Below are 24222 nucleotides of genomic sequence, written 5' to 3'. Positions count from 1 at the left end.
TAACAAATTAGTAGGAATTTTTGACTTACATTATTTTATGTCCCTTTGAACCCATCATCTGTGGACTAAGTATCACTTTATGCATATTTTATACCATTAATTATGTTATTATGCCTAAATAAATATCTTTATTAGGAAATGTATTTGTCCTTTCCTATGTAAATGTAACAGTCTAATCATCATGATAAATAGAAATTACTCCTTACCTATGTCATTTGCAAACTTACTTTTGTATTTTACACAAATGATTCTCTATCAAACAATACCATGTTATTGATTTGGATCTTTAAATCTCTTTTACTTACCTTCACATTGAAAATAAAATTAAATATCTATTATGAACATTCTTTTTTAAAAATTTTATAATGATAAAATTTTTTGACAGTATATATGCATGAGTAATTTTTTTTTTTTTATAACATTATCCCTTGTATTCATTTTTCCAAATTTTCCCCTCCCTCCCTCTACTCCCTCCCCTAGATGACAGGCAATCCCATACATTTTACATGTGTTACAGTATAATCTAGATACAATATATGTGTGTAAATCCCATTTTCTTGTTGCACATTAAGTATTAGATTCCGAAGGTATAAGTAACCTGGGTAGATAGACAGTAGTGCTACCAATTTACATTCACTTCCCAGTGTGGAAGTCTAAATGTGCTGTCAAAAGCCTGTTTTATCACACACCAAAAAAGAAAATAGCACCAAGCCTCCCCAAATGGAGCCTTCTTAATATCTTTAAGCATAGATTTAAGCCCATTGTTAATAGAAATACTTTTTTCCATAAAATAATAGAATTATTGAGTTGGAAGTCAGTCAGTCAATAAGTATTTATTAAGTACCTGTTTATGAGAACTAGATAAGGAGTACCTAAATGAAATTAGGTTTAATTGAGGTCTAGTGGCAGGTTCGGGGTATAGGGAGTCAAATAGAACTCCCCTGCAACCCTTTTGGATTTGGCACAAGGATATATTAAATGAGGTCTAATAGCGGCACAAGAGTCCATTGTAAAGGAATTTACAGACCCCAAAACCTAGATTGATAAAAGAGGTTTATTATGGAGTTTGGAAGTAAGGTTAAAAGGTAGGAAAACACCAGAACCAGAGTTGGTTCTGGTGGACAGATATCCTTGACATGACAGGCGTAAGGATGCCATGTTTGGGATCTCTGCAAAGAGTGGACTCCAGTTTAGCCCTTTTTATAATAGGGGGGCTTTGGACCATCTGGAGGGACTCGTGGGTGGAGTCCCAGGTTGGCTTTCTGCTTGAGCTTTAGCCAGAGTTAGAATTTGAATAGAATTCATTGGCTTTTTAGATAAGGAGGAAACTCTTTGTGCTTGGGGTGGGGCAAAGTCCCTGAGGCAGAGTCCAAGGAGATTTTAAGAGTTTTGGGGCTTCCTCATCACTATCATATACTAATCACTGTGTTAAACACTGCAACTCAAATAATTCAAAATAGTCCCTGCTATTAAGGAGTTCACTCTCTAAAGGGAGAAACAACTTGAAAAAACTAATGTACAAATAAGTTATCATACAGTATGTGGAATAACTATGAAATAATTTACAGAGGGAAGGTACCAGCATTGAGGAGAACTGGGAAAGGTTTCTTTTAGAAGGAGATAATTTAGCTGGATCCTAAAGGAAGCTGGAAAGGCCCTGAGAGAGAATTCCAGTTATAAGAGTGAGACAGTGACATGCTTGGAATTATGATGAACAGCAAAATGGCCCTTGTCACTGGATTCAGAATATATGGAAATGAGTAAGTAAAAATATTAGAAAGATGGGATGGGAAAAGATTAAAAATGAAACAGAGAATATAATATTTGATCTGGAGATAATAGGTAGTCACTGAAGTTTATTGAAAATGAGGGAGGGAGGAATGACATAATTAGGAAAACTTTACAAGGGCTTCATGAAAAGGACAAAATTTATGAAGCTATGAATTACCTGCTTTCACATAGTTTGTGTTTAAGCTTGAACTCACTTTGCCTAGCATATTTTGTATGTACTTATATCAACTCTTCCTACTATATTATCTTAATAAAAGTATCCATTTCTGAAAGGTAATTGTGTGACTAATTGGTATTAATTTATATTTATTGTTATTGTAACATTTAAATAGGATTTTAAGATTTGTGAAATGTTTTACAAATATCATCCCATTTTACCCTCACAATAACTCTGAAATACAGGTGTTATTACCCCCATTTTATAGACGAGGATAACTGACTTTCTCATAGTCACAAGAAGTTTCTTTGGAATGATTTAAACTTAGGTCTTCCTATTTCTCAGCCCTGCACTCTATCCACTCTGCTATTAAGAAAAAGCATGCTGATGGGACCACTTCTGGGTTACATTACTAGAAAAATACTCCAAACCATTATGAGTATCTTTAGGCAAGATGTATGTAGCATTTGTCTGGAGACCTAAATTGTCAATGATACTTAGAATCACAGGAATTGTCATTTCCTTATTTTAGGAGGCATAAAATCTCTCCCTGCCCCTCAAAATTTCACAATTTTCTTGCCTGAAATATGACACTTAAATAATGTTGAGTTTGTAGTCTTTTTAATCCTCAGATCATTCTCAGACAAACAAATCTGCTGAAACAGCTTCAACTTTTTACTTGCTATGTTGATATTAAAAATGACTGTAATCTGCATCATTTTTTCATTAAATTTAATCATGTTTGATTCTGACAAATATTTTAGTCTCTCAGGGTCCTTTTTAACATACCTCTGCTGTATATTATGTCACCATTGTTCTACAGCAAATGGTGTTATAGCAAGATTGAAATTTACTTTTGTGATTGAAAAATACTTAAGCAATTTTCAAAGGATTCACTTCTGAAAAGCATCGGTATATTAACTATTCCATTCAACCTTGTGTCTTCTAAAAATTTGATAAATATGCCATAGGTATCTTCATCTAAGTTATTTATAAAAATGTTATATAGTATACAACAAATATTGATATTGAGGGGCACTTCACTGGAGACATCCTCCAAATTGACACAAATATTCTTAACTACTTTTTGGATCTAGGCATTCAAATATTTATGAATTCGGGGCAGCTAGGTGGCACAGTGGATAGAACACCACCCCTGAATTTAGGAGGACCTGAGTCCAAATCTGGTCTCAGACACTTAACACTTCCTAGCTGTGTGACCCTGGGCAAGTCACTTAACCCCAGCCTCAGGGAAAAAAAAAAAAAAAAAGTTATGAATTCACTTAAATATATTATTGTAGAGCACGTATTTCTGCATTGTTTTCTATTATAATAGCATCAGAGGGATCTTGCTTCCTCCCAGCCTCAGGCCACCAAGAATCCAATAAAGCATCAAAAAGGTTGGTGTAACAAGTACTGTGGGATGCTTTCTTTGCTAGTCTTGCTGCCAATTCCATTTTCACTTTGCCTATGCTGAGCTGGATTTTGATAACTTCATCTGCACCTGCTGTGGAACTAGGAATGCCTATTCAAACTTCTTATTAAGTATAATAAGGGAATAGCCAAACATAATTTTTTCAGACAAGATGGAAGACTTCCAAGTCTTAACCAACTAACCTTCCAATGTTCTTAGATGCTCCAGTGAATCCTTACCATTTACCTTTCTACTATAGTCTTCACATCCCAACTGACTAGGTCTCACCAATAACATTTATCAGTTCTTTTAGAATCTGAATTTCAGAATCAGAATCTTAATTTATCTGGGCCAAGGGACTTGAATTAATCAGTTGAATTTTGATACCTTCTAATATCTCCTTAATATATTAATTATGAACATTTTAATATTCAACATTGATATTTGTTCTGCATTTTATATTATAAAAATAATCTTCCTTGACAAAAAAAAATGGAAATAAAAATTTAAAAAAAGATCTGCCCTACTTTAACTCAAATCAGCTGACATCATTATATCTCTCATGAACAGTGGTCTTATATCTTCTCTGGTATGTTTCCCAAAAATAACTTTTTTTTTTTTTGGCTTTGCTTTCCAAGTTACTTTCAACTCTTTCCTAATCCAGTAACTACATTTACAGTACAGTGTACACAAATATTCATCCTATTAACTTTCATTATATGATGTAACATATGTATATAGTTAGGCAATTTTTATTGTATTCATGGGTCAATCCATTTCTAGATATGAACTTTTATTTGAAGTCAAAATTAGATTACTAGAATCTATCTTTTAAATGAGGCATTAATTTCTTCAGTGTGATTTTCTCTGGATAGTCTTGCCTTAAATTAATGAACACTCTGCATATTCCTAATTTCATTTTTTTTTTTTTTGTTTGTTTTGTTTTGTTTTTTTCCTTTTTCTGAGGTTGGGGTTAAGTGACTTGGCCAGGGTCACACAGCTAGGAAGTGTTAAGTGTCTGAGACCAGATTTGAACTCAGGTCCTCCTGAATCCTGGGCTGGTGCTCTATCCACTGTGCCACCTAGCTACCCCTGCATATTCCTAATTTCTTCAGTTTTATGATCCAAAATTATATAATCCTTAGCTGTGCTTTTATTGTCCTGTTAGAAGTATCACTTGTTTTATTCATGAAACATTAAAAGTGGTTACAGGTCATGTATTAAATTTTAGAAGGCTCTCACTCACATAGTGGATATCTGCCTGGGAAAATGTGGAAATTTATTTTTTTTTAAAATCAGATAAACAAATACTATTTACTCTGTCATCTCCTTATTCAGCTAAATTCACTCACCTGTTCTTTCTCTCAGATAACCTTTTCCTGTGACAGTTGGAAACCTCTCACTTACATAACTTGGTGACCAAGATGTTTTGTGGAATTTAAAAAAAAATTTCCATGTCAACAAGAGTCAAGAAGGCATTTTAAAAAAAACCCAGAAGATAATTACTGATTATTTAGTGTAGAATAAGTGTTTTCTTCCCTGTAAAACTGCCTTCTCCTGGAATTCTTTGTCAATCAAAAAAATAATTTATCAATCAATATTTGTTTGTTAATAACTTGGGGATACAATATTTTTATTTAAAAGAGAAGAAAGAATACCTATTTCAATATTGCATTCTATTAGTAGAAAGCAGCATTTATATATCTACATCTATATGTGCATGTACATGCATATATAGACACATACATACAATATGTCTGTATTTATGATGAATCATGTGTATGTATGCATGCATATATACACGTATAATTTCTATGAGGTTAAGGTAAAGAAAAAGTTCATTCCAAATGTGTGAAAAGACCAGGAGGAATGCATTAGGAGGGGAATGTAGTGCCATATAGGAGGTACAAAAGGCTGGTTTAGTTGTATCATAGAGATTTGGGAAGGGGTATAGTCAGTTTAGAAAGGCAGGTTGGGGTCAACCTATGAAGGGCTTAAAAAGGTAAACAGAGAAGGTTAAATTTGATCCCAAGGACAAAAGGGGGCTATTGAAGTTTATTGAGTAGGAGAATATTATAGTCAGATCTATACTTTAGGGAATCACTTTAGTATCAATATGAAGGATGGAGTAGAGTAGAGTAAAAACTGAAACAAAGAGTACAAATAAGAGGTAATTTCCATGCTCAAGTGAGAAATAAAAAGAGGAAGAATTAGAATGAAGTCTAAATGAAAGGAGAAAAGATGTCATATGTTACAGATATTGTGGAGATAAAAATGGTAGCATTCAGGAACTGATTGGATTTGGGGAATGAAGGAGGTTGAGAAGTGAAGTATAACATTGGTTTTATTAAACTTGGATATAAGATTTTGAATAGTTTTTATTGAAATAAGAAAATTTTCTCTGGGGACCTTTTTTTTTTGGGGGGGGTGAAGAGTGTGTGTGTTGTATTTTGTATATTTTTACTTTAAAAGCTCTCCAAGGAAATCTAGTGAAATAACCCATTTGGATTTAATGTTTATCTGAAGAAAAGGGTGGTGAGCTTGTAATTTTACTTTGTGATTCAAAGTACTTATACAACTTCCAAAGTATTCCCAACCAGAACCAATCAGATAACTACCATCTTAAGCAGTGATAGAAGTGCCAGAAGTGATTGCTAAACTACTGACAATGATCTTAGGAAGATCATGAAAAATTGAAGTTTCCCTAAGATTACAGAAGGGCAAATGGAAGCCAGTGAGCTTGGTTGTGTTTTTTTGAAAACATTACAGAGAGGTAAAAAATAGCTAGTGAATATGTAAAGGGAACAGTGATTATAAAGACTCAGTTGGGCTTTATCAAGGACAAATCTTACCAGACTAGTTTTATTTTTTTTATTTTTTTTGTTAGAATGATTTAATTGGTAAATAAAAGTGAATGCTATGGATATAGCTTTGTTAGATTTTTGCAGATCATTTAAAACTCATCTCATATTATTCTTGTGGGAAATACTAAGATGTGAATTAGATTTTAATGCAACTTGGTAGGGAAGCTCCAATGGAATGTCCCTAAGATATATGCTGGTCTTTATGATATTTCACCTTCCTCCCCCCCCCCCCCCCCATTAACTTAAACAAGGACTTAGATAGAAACTCATTATACTTGCGGAGACTGGATAGCCTATTGCAGAGCATGTGATAGTTGAGAAAATTAAGTGTCATAGTGGATAGAGCAATGAATTTTTAAACCAGAAGATCTGAATTTGAACTCTGCCACAGAAATTTATAAATTATCTAACACTAGGCAAGTCATTTATTCTCTCAGAATCAGTTTTATCTAATGTAGAATATATATAATAATAATTGCATTGCAGATTGGCAAAAATCAAATGAAATAATTTTTGTAAGGGGATTTACTAATCTAGGTGGAAGCAGTGAAAATTATGGGGGGGGGGCAATTTCTTTCACGTAATGTTGGCCTAAATGAAATTTGAGGTTCCTTTCAACTTTACAATTCAGTGTGTTTGGTGAGAATCTACACTAAAATTATTTGATTATTAACTTGTAATTGAGGATGGGGAATGGATCTTTGATTTCATTAGGGAAGAAGAAAAGATAAATCTTCATTTATTCACCTGCTCTATCAGATACCATACTAAGAAATTTACCAGTGTTATCTCATTTGATTCTCACAACAAGCATGTGAAGTAGGTGACATTATATAACCCCATTTTATAGTTGAATAAATGGAGGAAGACAGAGGGTAAAAACTAGCTTAAGTAGATGTAAGTACAGGATTAAGCTCAGATCTTTCTGTTTCCAGACTCAGTGCTCTATTTATTGCTCCACCTGCTGTGTCCCAGATAATGCAATGCAGACTATTATCTGTTCTGCTCCATATGGTTGTTGTTGCTTACCACATTTGTCTTTCATGATTTTTTCCTTTTTTTGATGTATGTTCTCTTTATGCATCATAGAATCTCAGAGGTCATCTAGCCCAAATCTTACTTAGACAAGAATCTTCTCTGTCACCTTCAACCCAAGAAATCTCCCTGTAAGAGGACAACTTACTTTCTTTGTCACCTAATTCTGTTTAAATTTTCTCTAGCTCTGAAGATATTTTCCTTTATTATTATGATGGGATTTAATTCTTTATAACTTCTACCAATCACTCTCCATTCTGCTGTCTGGTAGCATTCTGAGCAAGGATAGCCCTATAAATGCTTTATGATAATACTATTTCCCTTAGAGTTACCTTTCTCTGAGTATTTTCTATTTCCTCAAATGATCATCATATCACATAATTTCAAAATTCTTCATATCGTACTCAATTGATTTTACATCTTATCCATCTTATCAATTTCATTTATAAAATGTGGCATTCAGAACTAAATATAAAACTCCAGTCATGGTACAAATAACATAGACTACAGTAGTTCTAATGATCTTTCAGTTTTGGATACATATCATTATTTTCTTTGTGCCTCAGAATGATCTTCCTAAGTTTTTCTGGAAGAGTAAAAATCATCACATGATGGATGTCTAAATCTTGGATGATAAGCTATTTTGATTTGGTCCTTGAACTTTAGATGTCCTGGTCATCATAGGACCATATTAGTAATTTTTACATAGTAAGTGGGAGCCAGAGGCTTGCATTTTCCTCATAAAATATTCAAAAGTCATCCTATTCCACTTTGGCAAATATATATATATATATATATATATATATATATCATCTGTTGCATATGAAACCTATAGGTTAAGAACTAATTTAATCCAAAATTAAGGTAAACATTGTTTCAGGTCAAGCTTTCACACACATATGTAGCTATGTATTCAATAGAGATAGTGTGGTATAAATAATAGGTCATTTGACTTAGAGCCAGGAACACTTGGGTTTCAGACTAGCTGAATGAACATGGACAAATTACTAAACCACTCTTTGCCTCAGTTTTCTTACCTGTAAGCATGTGTGGTTGAATTTGATGGTCCTTTAATTTCCTTGCAGCTCAAGAGAAATAATCCCATGATTCCCTGCTTAATTGATTGTTCTTTGACCTTGTTTCCTGTGATGAAACATTTTTTTATTTTTGATTCTTTTCTTTTCTTTTTTCACCCTACCTTGGAATTACTGCCTTGCAGAATATCTGGTGTAATGGAGAAGAATGGGATAAAATGTTAAAGAAGAGTGAAAAAAAGGAATGTCATGACAATGTATTCCTTTCTTCCTTCTCTTAAACTTTATCATTATTCTATTTCTTTCTTCTCTGCCTTTTTCATTCCTTAGGCTTAAAGAGAGAAAATAATCATTTTCACCTATGGCAAAAAGAAGACATTATTCAAAAGCAAAAGCAATAAAATATTTAGTGCTTTGACACTGATCCTTCTTTAGAGATCTAGTTCATAGGATTTAAAAGGATTTTATTCTTGAGGACTCTAAATACTGACTTGCCAAATAATGTTTTTAAGGGTAATATTCTACTTTGAAGACCTCATCAATTATTTAAAAACTAATCATTTCCATAGAGTAATATATCTTTCTTCTAAATATATGCTGAGAGTTTTGAGACTACTAGTATCAATGTCAGATCATGGTGACTCACTAAGAGGTCATCCCGATGTCCTGTTTTTTCACCCAATGTTAGTTCTGTTTTCAAAAGCTATCTAGATCAATACTTACTGCTTATAATGAGGAATCAGCTGATAAATTTCTTTAATTTCAGTATGGTTTTAGATTCTGTTCTTCTAATAAAAAAGATAAAAAGAAATCTGAAATACAATGAAGTAATAGAAATATGGAGTACTTATGACATTTTTTTCTTAATTTACTCACTAGTTTTATTGATATTGGGTAAGAAATTGAATCAATGGGAAACAGGTTAAAGGAACCAAAACAGTGAGTGAGAAAGATGGAAAACATTTATTCTGAATATATTTCTGCTGTTAATTGATGAAAAATTTGTTTTACCTTTTTCATTTATTTAGTATTATTTTTCCCAGTTATATGTAAACACAATTTTTAAAATTCATTTTTAAAACTTTGAAGTTCAAATTCTCATTCTTCTTCCCTCCTTTCTCCTATTGAGAAGGTAAGCAACTCAATATATGCTATACATATGTAGTCATGGCCACATTTCCATGTGAAAGAAATCATAAACCAAAAAATGCAAAACAAATAAAAAAACTCAGGGAAAATAAAGTAAAAAAAAAAAAAAAAATCTATGTCCATATACCACCAGTTCTTTCTTTGGGTATTGAAAGTGTTTTTCATCATAAACCCTTCAAAGTTCTCTTGGATCATTGTATTGGTGAAGATAGCTATGTAATTCATAGCTGTTCATCTTACAATATTGTTGTTACTTTGTCTATAATACATTTTAGTTTTCATCAGTTGATGGTAGTCTTTCAAATTTTATCTGAGAATATCTTGTTGATAAAAAAATATTATATAAAGTCAAAAGGATTTCAAAAATGCCTTAAGTAATCTTTATCATTGAGATGATATGATAATTGAGAAGTGAATCAATTTTGAATGCAATAGCATGTGTAAAATGCTACCAAGAAGTGTGAAAACTACATTAGAGCTTGAAGATTCCTAAACAGAGTTGCTTAGTCGGCAAATTTTTACTTGCAAGCAAATGAAATGCATGCAGAAAATGTTAATGTATTCAATTAGCATTTTCTTTTGATAATCTTTTATAAGGAAATCATTAAATCAACAGGAATCCCTAATCCATTCTGTTTGGGTACCACCTTTTTTAACTACTTCATTTTCTGTGAACTGCTCTGGACTTTACAAAAATAATGATGCCTCTAAAATAAGTTCATCACCTGAAATCTCTATGAGAGACAAATTCAGATTTGAAACACCTTAGTTAATTTCATTTGCCTCTCTTCTCTGAAAGGAGGGATGCAAACTTCTCCCAAAATTTTGTATCATAGAAGGCTTAATCCCTTTCCCAGAGAATTTAATTTTCCCTCATCTGCTCTGTTTGTTTTCAACTTCAAAAATATCATGGCTTTTTTCCCCTTCCCCTTTTGTGCCCCAACCTCTCATCACCTTTTTTGTGTAATGTCTTCCTCCAATTTGATTGGAAGGTCCTTGAAGACAGGAACAGTTCTTTATTTTCTTACTTGTATCTCCAGTGCTTTACAACAGTGCTTGGCACATAATGTTTATTGACTGACCTTTTTGTGATTATCATATAACTTGACTATCAGAATACAAAAATATGTGGAAACCTTTGAGTTTGGCTTTATGGTTATTCATCATCTTGTAGTTTTCCATTATTATATAAGAAGCAAGATGGAGTCTCCTAAGTCCATTATATTCCACTTCAAGATTATGATCAATGTTGCCTCATATAAAGCAACTAAGAATAAAGCAAATTATGGAGATGAGCATAAGATATTTTGAAGATGATAACAGGAGCAAGAAAACAAAGTTGAAATAGGACATCATCTAGTATGATTTAAAACCATGATCTTATCTTGACTAACAATAATAAAACAATCACATTTGATCTGTACCATATCTATTATACTAGATATATTAAAATGATTTTTAAAATGTTACTGGAGAGAAAGGATGACTGGATCTTATCACATACAGAGAGCTTTTATTAGAGGCAACACAAGTTTGAAAGATCAGAGGATCAATTCTCAAAACAATTTAAAGGTCAGAAGATCCTTGAAGAACGTAAAAGCTCTTAGCTCCTTAAATTTAAGTTTGTAACTAATGTGTGTAGTTCCTTAAAAGTCTTAAGATATATTATCATATACCATTATTAACTGCTTTCTCCTGTATTAGACTATAATTGTCATATATTTTCACATACATATATGTATACATATATATGATTACAAATTCTTGAAAAAAAACTTTATAAGATGTGAAGTGATAGAAAAAAGTGTAACAAATTGCAAATCTTTCTCTGTATTTCATTTACAATTTTATAAGCCTAGTAATGTTCTAGAACTTAATCAGTTATGTTGGAGGAAAATCAAATTATTCAGGGGTTCTTATCAACTTTCCCTCCCCTTCACTACAATGAAAAAAGTGTTGATTGAAAACTAAAAACTATTTAAAAAGTAAAAATAACACAAAATGGTTATATTATTTTGTTTTTGTCATCGTTATTGCTTAGACACAAGGCACAGGAGAAGAACAACTTTTTTGGACTTGTTATCTAATTAATCCTACTGAAGATACTGAGAAGTTATAATTCCTTTGGGATCATATATGTCAAAGTATGGACTTAAGCCCAAGGCATTTTGTCTTGAGTCTGACTTTCAATTCCATACTGTGCTCTCACTGAAGGTTTCTCAATTGAAGATGGTGTCATAACATTGGTTGTCCAACTCATAGGGTTATTAATTAAGGAGTTGGAAAATCTTGTCTGATATTGACCTTCATCTCTTGAGAACATGAGCAAATTGATAAATGATGAATACACTAATGGCTATTGGCTTTTATATTCAATGAAAAGCACAAACACATATCCATCAATACAAAAAAAAGTCTGAATGATTTGCAATGATTATCTTATTGGCATGATGGGGCAAGCTGGTCTTTACAATATATTTTATAACACTCATATATCTGTATTACTCTTTATGAAAACTGACATCCAAATCATTTTGCCTTTATTTCCCATCTTGTTTTGTCTTTATTCTTTTCAATTCATGTTACTTTTATCTTTCTATGACTTAACTGAATCATTCCTCTCTCACACTAGGCATTCCCTCTGAACTAAGGATTTTGTGATTTCTAATCCAAAGAGAGCAAAAAATTCATCATTATAACTAGATCTTCTGAAGGTATACAGCATGATTCCTAGTGATTATAGCAAAAACTATTGTCTACATACCACCTTCATTTCATATCATATCATAGTGGTCATTTCTTCTTTTTATCTGCAAGAAGGAAGATACCTCACTTTGACTTTGAAAACCAAACAGTTGCAATAGAATACAAAGCATTAGGAAGCACTGGACTAAAACATCAAAAGTATTTTTCTAGATATAGACTACTTTTTGAACCACAAGTTCAGGATTTCTATGAGAATATTGTTCCTATAATGTTTTTGAGAAGTGATTTTCCTACCATCTTGGAATCTAATTCATAGGTATAGTCTATAATCATACAATATTATTTATGTCCCAGTTTAATAACTATATTAAAAACAATTTTAAAAACTTAGAAAAAAGAATGGTAATATCTTGCAATCAAGTAATGCTATATAATTGAAAATATTAGGCTCTTTATTTCTACAGAGTATTACTAGGTAGCATGGCAGAGAAAAAAAATTGAATTAAGAAAATTTGGATGTTTCCTAGGTGACTGTATGATTTTGAAAAGAAAATAAGAAATAACATTTATTAATTACCTACTATATTCTGGGAACTGTGCTAAACATTTTATAAATATTATGTTGTTTGATCCTAACAACTCTATAAAATAAGTGTTGCTGTCATCCCCATTTTGCAGATAAGGAATTTGGGACAAACAAAGATTAAATGAATTGAAGAGGATCACACAGATAGTAACTGTCTGAGGCCAGATTTAAACTCAAGTCTTTTGACTTCAGACCTGGAACACTATGTACTGCAAATAATTTAACTTTCTGAGCCTCAGACTGTTGGGGATCCAGTCTATGGTATGTAAGGCAAAGTGCAAGTCTCTTGAAAGAATTCACTCTGTTAACTCTGTGGCAAAGAAATAGAAAAGTTTATTTCTTAATATCACTAAGTAAGCAATCTCTTAGATGACAAAAGCTCCTAAAATGGGATTAGTAGTTTTTGCAAAGTGGTTCATCCAGAGTACTTAGCTTTATGGTCAGAATTCAGGGCTTGGGGCTATTGAAACAATAGGAAATTTTGGATTTGAATAGGTTTCAGTTCAACTCTGTAGAAAGTCTGATTACTGGTAGTTATCATCAATGGGGGTTGGTTTCTAGAGTGATATAGGATTTAGGAATCTGGGTGGGACAGGAAGGCAAAGTTCAAGGTAATTGACCTCTGAAAGAGGGGTTCTCCTGTGTCAAGACCACATAATGTTAGAATGATTTAACTGTTCTATGTATTTGATATGAAAATTGTGAGGACCAAAAAAAAAAGATAAAGTGATTTATAAGCTATAAAATAATATTAAATGTCACCAATTTTTAAAGCATATTTTATTAAAGGTAAATCAGATATTCCTGAAGGTTCTGCCTGAACTCCTTTTTGCTCTCCCAAACAAATAACCAACTACCAATAAGAATTAAGTATTTATTCTGTGTCAAGACACTATTTTAGATATTGAGAATACAAAGAAAAAAAGGAAATAAGAATCAACACTAATGGAGTGACAATATATTCATATTCAAATATGTATAAAATATGTGCATGATAAATGTAAAGTAATGTTGAAGGGCAGAGATTATTTTGATAGTCATAGTGGGTAAGAAAAAGCAATTGGAGGAAGTAATGTTTAAGATGGATTTAGAAGGAAATTAATGATAGAGACAGGGGAAGCTAGGTGGCAGGGTAGACTTGAAGTCTTGAAGTCAGAAGATCTCAGTTTAAATCTGAGCTCAAACACTCATTAGTTGTGTGACTATAGATAAATCACTTAATTTCTGTTTTCCCAGGCTTCCAAATCTATAAAATATACTATAGAAAGAAAGAATAAATTACTCCAGAATCTATGCCAAGAAATGCCCAAATGGGGTAACAAGGAATGAGACATGATTGAAAAGAACTGAACAATAACAATGTCAATAAATCTATAATTAACCAAATAGCTTTGAAAGACTCAATTGCCATATACAATGATCAACTTCAATTGCAAGGTAGATCATAAATCATATTACTTTACTGTTGAAAGGTGATAGACTGAAGATTGAGAGACATACTTTTTGGAAATAGACAATGTTCTAATTTGTGTAAATGAATTACAATGGTTCTTTAGAAATAAAAGAAATTATATTCCTCATTTTACATGGATGCTACTTTGGGACTTTGTCTGATTTCTTCAGTATGCCCCAGAAAGTCATTTTTTTTCTTTTCTTTTCTTTCTTTTTTTTTAAACAATGTTTTATCAGGCTTGATCATCTACTATTTGCCATGCAGTAGACAATAAATGTTGATTGATAAATAATTGACAATTTAAACACAAATTTAAATCAGAGTTAATGAAACTTAAATGAGAATTGTCTAACCCCTATGCTATGGAGTTCTTTCTGTACTGATGAAGACAAAGATCTTGCCCAACATAAAGGGTAGGAAAGAGTTGATAAAAGGAGAGACAGTGCCAGTCTTTGATCCCTTTCAGGAATTTTCAAGGTTAACACCACTTTGGGACTCTCCAAGCATCAAGATTTCAAGAACTGAGGTTTTTTTTTAGGTGTTTCTGGCTCCCATCTTCTGAAGGACAAGGCCAACCTCACTCCAGGCTGTTGAAAGAAAAGATCCTGATTAGACATAAAAGAACTTTTCAGTTTCCTTCTTCTCCCTATTACCAGCTTACTATTCTGGAGACTATGGGGATTTTCCCTTGTACTATATCTAGGATACTCTTGCTTGATCTGAATTATCTTGCTCTCATTGTGAGAACTACAATATAAATCCCTTGATATACAATTACAATTGTGTATACTTTTCTTTTTTTTTAAATTTTTTTATTAATTTTTATAATTATAATGTTTTCTTTGACAGTACATATTCATAGGTAATTTTTTTTTTTTTTTTTTTTTACAACATTATCCCTTGTACTCCCTTCTGTTCCAAATTTTTCCCCTCCTTCCCTCCACCCCCTCCCCTAGATGGCAGGCATTCCCATACATATTAAATATATTATAGTATATCCTAGGTACAATATATATGTGCAGAACTGAATTTTGTTAGTGTTGTTGCAAAGGAACGATTGTATTTGCAAGGTAAAAATAATCTGGGAAGAAAAACAAAACAAAACAAAACAAAACAGTGCTCATAGTTTACACTCATTTCCCAGTGTTCCTTTTCTGGATGTAGCTGATTCTGTCCATCATTGATCAATTGGAATTGGATTAGCTCTTCTCTATGTTGAAGATATCCACTTCATCAGAATACATCCTCATACAGTATCATTGTTGAAGTGTATAATGATCTCCTAGTTCTGCTCGTTTCACTCAGCATCAGTTGATGTAAGTCTCTCCAAGCCTCTCTGTATTCCTCCTATTGGTCATTTCTTACAGAACAATAATATTCCATAACCTTCATATACCATAATTTACCCAACCATTCTCCAATTGATGGACATCCATTCATCTTCCAGTTTCTAGTTACAACAAAAAGAGCTGCCACAAACATTTGGCACATCCAGGTCCCTTTCCCTTCTTTAGTATTTCCTTGGGATATAAGCCCAGTAGTAGCACTGCTGGGTCAAAGGGTATGCATATTTTGATAATTTTTTGGGCATAGTTCCAGATTGCTCTCCAGAATGGTTGGATTCTTTCACAACTCCACCAACAATGTATTAGTGTCCCAGTTTTCCCACATCCCCTCCAACATTTATCATTATTTGTTCCTGTCATCTTAGCCAATCTGACAGGTGTGTAATGATATCACAGAGTTGTCTTAATTTGCATTTCTCTGATCAATAGTGATTTGGAACAGTCTTTCATATGAGTGGAAATAGTTTCAATTTCATCATCTGAAAATTGTCTGTTCATATCCTTTAACCATTTATCAATTGGAGAATGGCTTGATTTCTTATAAATTAAAGTCAATTCTCTGTATATTTTGGAGATGAGGCCTTTATCAGAACCTTTAACTGTAAAAATGTTTTTTCCAATTTGTTACTTCCCTTCTAATCTTGTTTGCATTAGTTTTGTTTGTGCAGAAACTTTTTAATTTGGTGTAATCAAAATGTTCTATTTTGTGATCAATAATGGTCTGTAGTTCTCCCTGGGACACAAACTCCTTCCTCCTCCACAAGTCTGAGAGGTAAACCATCCCATGTTTCTCCAATTTATTTATGATTTCGTTCTTTATGCCTAAATCTTGGACCCATTTTGAGCTTATCTTAGTATGTGGTGTTAAATGTGGGTCCATGCCTAGTTTCTGCCAAACTAATTTCCAGTTTTCCCAGCAGTTTTTGTCAAATAATGAATTCTTATCCCAAAATTTGGGATCTTTGGGTTTGTCAAACACTAGATTGCTATTTTTATTCACTATCTTGCCCTGTGAACCTAATCTATTCCACTGATCAACTAGTCTATTTCTTAGCCAATATCAAGTGGTTTTGGTGACTATTGCTTTATAATATAGTTCTAGATGAGGGACAGCTAGACCACCTTCATTTAATTTTTTTTTTCATTACTTCCCTTGAAATTCTTGACTTTTTGTTGTTCCATATGAATTCTGTTGTTATTTTTTCTAGGTCATTAAAATAGTTTCTTGGGAGTCTGATTGGTATAGCTGTGTATACTTTTCTGATTTATGTTTTGCTATGATTTCAATAAGTGCATTTCTTTGCTATGCTCTATGTATGTTTGCTGTGGAATATTTGGTAGAAAAAGTATCAAGCCTTGGATATAGAAGTTGGGGGTTCCTTCCTCTTCAAAAATTAACAAAATAATAAGAAGTTAGATTAAACCCAATCACATATCTTAGAAAAAATATATGAGAAAGCAAATAAATATAATCCTAGCCTGGTATCTCTTCTTTTTGAGAGTAGCAAAATGACTTCTGGACTTAACTTTCTCCTTCTACTCCTGGCAGGAATAAGAGTCTATAATGGAGAAGGGTAGGGGAAAAGGTCAGAAGTTTGGATTCTGCCTTTCTTCAGACCAGAAATGATAACTCATTTACACATGTAGACTTTCCTACATATATGCAGCCTGCTTTATTGCAGTTGTATGACTTAAGGTCAATTTTAACTTTTCTCACATGAATATGTTTCTCTATCCTGCTTTTCCTCTCTTTGTCCATGTTATTCATCTGCTTGTCTGCTATCTATCTATCTATCATGTATTTCTCAAATAGTTATCTTTCTATTTTAGATATTAAATCCTTATTAGAAATATCTGACTTAAAGTTGTTTTCTTCTCCCAATTGTCCACTACTTTTCTTATAATAGAATCTTTTTTTGTGCAAAAGGTTTTTCCATTTCATTTGATCTATGTAACCTTTTTGAGTTCAATTATAATTCAATTATTAATTAATCTACTAACCATAGCTGTAGAAAATATATAGTCTGCTTCTCCTCTAATATTTTTATAGTGTTACCTTTAAAATTTAAATCATATATATTTTAACTTTATTGAAGAATTTGATGTAATAGGTTTGTCTGAGTCTAATTTTTACTAGAACACTTTCCAGTTTTCCACATAATTTTAATCAAGTAGAGAGTTCTTTTCCAGGAGATTCATGTTTGGCAATGAGTTATTGAATTTCATTATTTCTGATTCTCCCTTGTCTAGTCTATTCTATTAATCTTTTAACCAGTGACAAATTATTTTTTATGATTGTTGTTTTTTAAATATAATTTGAGATCTTGAAGGAGAATCTATTTCTCCTTCATTGCTTTCTCCCCATTATTTCCCTGGATATTTTATATCACTTGTTCCTTCAGATGAATTTTATTACTTTATCTAGTATCCCTCTGGTGTTTTAATTGGTTAGTATTAAATCTGAAAATTAATTTGGTGGTATTGTAATTTTTATTATATTGGCATGGCCTACTTACAAGCACTGATATTTCTCCAGTTATTTAAGCTGTCCCTTGTTTGTTTAACATTTTGTAATTAAATTTATATAATTATTGCTTTACTTTGGCAGACTGATGCTTCTGTGTTTTATGAATTTTGTACTTATTTTAAATTGTATTATTATTTCTTAGAATTAAAACACTACATAAATATTTTGAAAAGATAATATTTCTGGAGATATTCCAACAAAAGTTGAGTTACATGTGGGATATAAATAATGAGAAAAAAATGACTGACAAATCTAAGGTGAAACTGCAATGTATCATCTTTCAGAAATATTTTGCATAGGAAAATGACCAAACCAGAAAATGGGGAAGAACGGTGGGTCATGATAATAAATGCAGCATCTGGGATCTGAACATTGCCATATCTCTTTCAGTCTAGATCAAGAACAGACTTCCAATTCAAACTTTATGCTCAATATTGGTATAATCAGGCAATGACCATACTTTTTCTCTAGTCCCAGAGTGGGATTGAGATCTCACCCCTAACCCCCAGAACACAACTAATCCAGTAATGTATGATTTTTACTTCTATTCAGAATTCATCTCTCCTCATATTTCCCTTTACCCCAAACTTAGAACTGGGTTTTGCAAGACATACTGTAGTTCTTTTATTTATTCATTTATTTAATTGCTTATTTATTTATTTGCTTTTTCATTTATTTTGCTTTAGAAATCATGTTGGGTGAGAAATAATAACAAAAAAGGAAAAATCATGGGAGGCTAAACTGTAGTTCTAAAAATTCAGAGCTTATTATGATATTACCAAATTAATTTTCAGATTTGATATTAATTATATTATTAATTAAATATGTTAATTAATATTATTTTAATACTATTAAAATACTAGGGTTAAATATTATAGACAGATCCTGAAAGACACTATAGCTAGCAAAAATGTGCTAGAGTTATACAGTTATATCCAGGAGCAACTGTGTTACCTAGACCCAAACTGGAATCTGTATTTCAGAAAGTCTAGGATGGCAAAAATCAGACTGTGTAGGACCTGCTGAAAGTTTATAACTCACTGGTCCTAGCCACTCTTGTAATCTCTGAAAAATACAGCATTCAATGTTCAGAGAATACAGTCATGGATCGCAGATCAGGATCTGACTTCTATTTTTGCTGAGCAACTGCAGAAGTTATTTTACCTCTCATTATTTACTCATAGAATTAATTAAGAGTACCTTATACATTCCTCTCTATTTCATCTTCCCTCTCTCCTTTGATGTGCCTTCTAATTATTGAATTTAGGCTTTCAGAGTACATTTTATTCACTTACAGTTGTTATGATTCTTAGTCTTTAGAATTTTGCTTATTCTCTTCTAAACCACTTTTACTATTTAAATTTGTAAATTTTATCTCTTTTCCCTCCTCCCACTTTTGGAAGAAATCTTTAATGCACTCTTTTGTTGTTGCTGTTGTTGTTTCTTTTCTAGTTTAGTTGTTCAATGCTTATGTATTTTTTTCTTTGTGTTCAACCAATATTATCTAAGATTACAGGTTTATTTCCCTTGGTTTTTTTTTTTTTAATAATTATAAAATTTTTTGACAGTATATATGCATGAGTAATTTTTTTTAAATAACATTATCCCTTGTATTCATTTTTCCAAATTTTCCCCTCCCTCCCTCTACTCCCTCCCCTAGATGACAGGCAATCCCATACATTTTACATGTGTTACAGTATAACCTAGATACAATATATGTGTGTAAATATCATTTTCTTGTTGCACATTAAGTATTAGATTCCGAAGGTATAAGTAATCTGGGTAGATAGACAGTAGTGCTAACAATTTACATTCACTTCCCAGTGTTCCTTCTCTGGGTGTAGTTATTTCTGTCCATCACTGATAACTGGAAGTGAGTTGAATCTACTTTATGTTGAAGATATCCACTTCCATCAGAATACATCTTCATACAGCATTGAAGTGTATAGCGATCTTCTGGTTCAATTCATTTCACTCAGCATCAGTTGATGCAAGTCTCTCCAAGTCTCTCTGTATTCCTCCTGCTATTCATTTCTTTCAGAGCAATAATATTCCATGAAGTTCATATACCATAATTTACCCAACCATTCTCCAATTAATGGACATCCATTCATATTCCAGTTTCTAGCCACTACAAAAAGAGCTGCCACAAACATTTTGGCACATACAGGCCCCTTTCCCTTCTTTAGTATTTCCTTGGGAAATAAGCCCAATAGTAGCAATGCTGGATCAAAGGGTATGCACAGTTTGATAACTTTTTGGGCATAGTTCCAAATTGCTCTCCAGAATGCTTGGATAATTTCACAACTCCACCAACAATGTATTAATGTCCCAGTTTTCCCACATCCCCTCCTACATTCATCATTATTTGTTCCTGTCATCTTAGCCAATCTGACAGGTGTGTAGTAGTATCTCAGAGTTGTCTTAATTTGCATTTCTCTGATCAAAAGGGATTTGGAACACTTTCATATGAGTGGATATAATTTCAATTTGATCATCTGAGAATTGTCTATTCATATCCTTTGACCATTTATCAATTGGAGAATGGTTTGATTTCTTATAAATTAGGATCAGTTCTCTAAATATTTTGAAAATGAGACCTTTGTCAGAACTTTTAACTGTAAAAATATTTTCCCAATTTGTTACTTCCCTTCTAATCTTGTTTGCATTAGTATTGTTTGTACAGAAACTTTTTAGTTTGGTATAATCAAAATCTTCTATTTTGTGATCAATAATGATCTCTAGTTCTCCTCTGGTCATAAATTCCTTCCTCCTCCACAAGTCTGAGAAGTAGACTATTCTCTGCTCCTCTAATCTCTTTATGTTCTCATTCTTTATGCCTAAATCATGGACCCATTTTGATCTTATCTTGGTATATGGTGTTAAGTGTGGATCCATATCTAATTTCTGCCATACTAATTTCCAGTTTTCCCAACTGTTTTTTTCAAATAATGAATTTTTATCTCTAACATTGGTATCTTTGGGTTTGTCAAAGACTAGATTGCTATAGATGTTCCTTTTTTTTTGTCCTTTGTACCTAATCTGTTCTACTGATTGACTGGTCTATTTTTTTTTTTTAATGTAGAATTTTTTTTTTACACAGTATATATGTATGAGTAATTTTTTTTAATAATATTATCCCTTGTATTCATTTTTCCAAATTATCCTCCCCCTCCCTCCACTCCCTCCTCCTGATGACAGGCAATCCCATATATTTTACATGTGTTACAATATAAACTAGATACAATATATGTGTGTAAATATCATTTTCTTATTGCACATTAAGTATTAGATTCCGAAAGTATAAGTAACCTGGGTAGATAGACAGTAGTGCTAACAATTTACATTCGCTTCCCAGTGTCCCTTCTCTGGGTGTAGTTATTTCTGTCCATCATTGATCAACTGGAACTCAGTTGGATCTTCTTTATGTTGAAGATATCCACTTCCATCAGAATATATCTTCATACAGTATTGTTGTTGAAGTGTACAGTGATCTTCTGGTTCTATTCATTTCACTCAGCATCAATTGATATACGTCACTCCAAGCCTCTCTGTATTCCTCCTGCTGGTCATTTCTTACAGAGCAATAATATTCCATAACCTTCATATACCATAATTTACCCAACCATTCTCCAATTGATGGACATCCATTCATCTTCCAGTTTCTAGTTACAACAAAAAGAGCTGCCACAAACATTTTGGCACATACAGGTCCCTTTCCGCTCTTAGTATTTCTTTGGGATATAAGCCCAATAGCAGCAATGCTGGGTCAAAGGGTATGCACAGTTTGATAACTTTTTGGGCATAGTTCCAAATTGCTCTACAGAATGGTTGGATTCTTTCACAACTCCACCAACAATGTATTAGTGTCCCAGTTTTCCCACATCCCCTCCAACATTTATCATTATTTGTTCCTGTCATCTTAGCCAATCTGACAGGTATGTAGTGGTATCTCAGAGTTGTCTTAATTTGCATTTCTCTGATCAGTAGTGATTTGGAACACTCTGGTTTTTTTCTTAGAAACAAATGGAATTCCTCTGTTTCATTAAATGACCATCTTCTTCCATGGAAGAAAATGCTAAACTTAGTTGGATACTTTATTCTTGGTTGCAATTCTTGATCTTTTGCCTTTTGGAATATCAGGTTCCAGGCCCTTTGATCTTTTAATGTGGAGGCAGCCAGATCTTGAGTGACCCTTATTGTGGCCCCTTGATATTTGAATTGCTTTTTTCTAGCTGCTTGCAATATTTTTTCCTTTGTGTGGTAATTCTGCAGCTTAGCCACAATATTCCATGGAGTTCTTTTTTTAGGATATTTTTCAGAAGGTGTTTGATGAATTCTTTCAACGCCTATTTTCCCTTCTGTTTCTATTTTCTCTGGACAGTTCTCTTTGTTGATTTCCTGTGAAATAGAATCTAGGCTCTTTTGTTGGTCATCGTTTTTGGGAAGTCCAATGATTCTCAGATTATCTCTCCTAGATCTATTTTCCAGGTCTATAGATTTTCCCAGTAAATATTTGACGTTATTCTCCAGCTTTTTTTTTTTTTTTTTTGATTCTTGGGTTCTCAATGAATCATTTATTTCTATTTTCCATCCTTATTTTTAATGAGTTATTTTCTTCATTCACATTTTTTAGTTCTTTTTGTATATGCCCAATTGAATTTTTAACTGAATTATTTTGCTCTATTGAATTTTTTTCCATTTCCCTAATTTTTTTTAGAGAGTTATTTTCTTTTTCCAATTCAGAAATTCTACTTTCTTGAGAATTTTTTATCTTTTCCAATTCAGAAATCCTTCTTTCCTGTGATTTTTTCACCTTTTCTAATTCACAAATTTTGTTTCCCTGCATCTCCTGTGAATTCTTTATTTTTTCTAACTCAAATTTCAGAACGTTGTTATTCTCTATCATAGCTTCTCTTTCCTTTCCCCATTTTTCTTCAAACTCTCTTAATTTTTTAATAGTCTCTTCTAGGAGAGAGTTATGTGATGGGGGGCAGGAATAGTTCCCCTTTAGGCTGTTATCTGCTGACTCTCTGCTATTAACTTCCTGGGGGTTGGAAACCCTCTCTTTCTCTGTGTAGAAAGATTCGATCATTCTTCTTGGCTTTTTACTCATATTTAAAAAATCTTTTGGGGTCTGTCCTTGGGGTAGGAAATTATTTATTTATTTCTTTGCCAGCTTCCTTCCAGACCGGATGGATGCAGGGGCTCCTGGGCCTTAGCTAAGAGAGAGCTCTGGGAGAGAGTTCCCCACCCCCTCCCTGGAAGTGCCTCAGAGGTGATTAGCCCGGCAGTGCTTTGAGGGTGCTGTGTGTCCTAGCAACTTCCTTGAGGTTTAAGACTGAACAGTAAAGGTGACACAAAGCCCAGCCAATGTGTCCCGTGGGGTGTGGATGTCAGCAGATGACGTGAAAAGCCCCTGTGCTCCAACTGGAAATGTCAGCCCAGAAACCGCGGTCCCTATTTCAAAGATTGTGCTTCCCTGGGACTTTTGCGCCTTCTTTCCACAGCCTCCAGCTGAGCAAGGCACCATGTGTTGCCTTGTGCCGTGTCTGCCCGCTTTTCAATCTCTTAACTACTCCCAGCTCTAGTCCCGGACAGCCTAAGTCGGCCACACCCACAGTGCCGAGATCTATTGAGTCACTTCCAGATTGGGGTGGTTCTAGTATGTGGCTTTATATTTTAAAGTGGCTTGATTTCTCTTCTGAATTGCTGTTTTATAAGCAGAGAAGGGCTACCAACTTGTGCCAGATTCTTCTATCTCAGTGGCTTCTCTGATCCCAGAGCCCTCCCCAGCCTGATTGGCGCAGTGTGCTAGCACCCAACCGTCTGTGCTGGCCTCTTTTTTTTTTTTCCTCCCCTGGGAACCGACCTTTTCTGTTGAAACTCCAGATTATCTTCAGCTGGTAAATTGTACTTCCAGTCCTTGTGGTTTCTATCAGTCCAGCGTTATTTTTTGAGGCTGATTTAACTAATTGGCATTGAGGGAAGAAGGGAGGTCACAAAATCGCGTGTATCTTCTCCGCCATCTTGGCTCCGCCCCATATCACTTGTATTCTCAAGATAGAAGAGTGGAGCAAGAGGGATAGAGAGAATTTGAAACTCAAATTTCAAATGAATATTTAAAATGCTTTACAATAGAAAAGATAATGGTAAATAT

The sequence above is a fragment of the Sminthopsis crassicaudata genome, chromosome 1 (assembly GCF_048593235.1).
Source record: "Sminthopsis crassicaudata isolate SCR6 chromosome 1, ASM4859323v1, whole genome shotgun sequence".
Classification (NCBI taxonomy): Eukaryota; Metazoa; Chordata; class Mammalia; order Dasyuromorphia; family Dasyuridae; genus Sminthopsis; species Sminthopsis crassicaudata.
Note: the sequence above shows the minus strand (reverse complement) of the source record.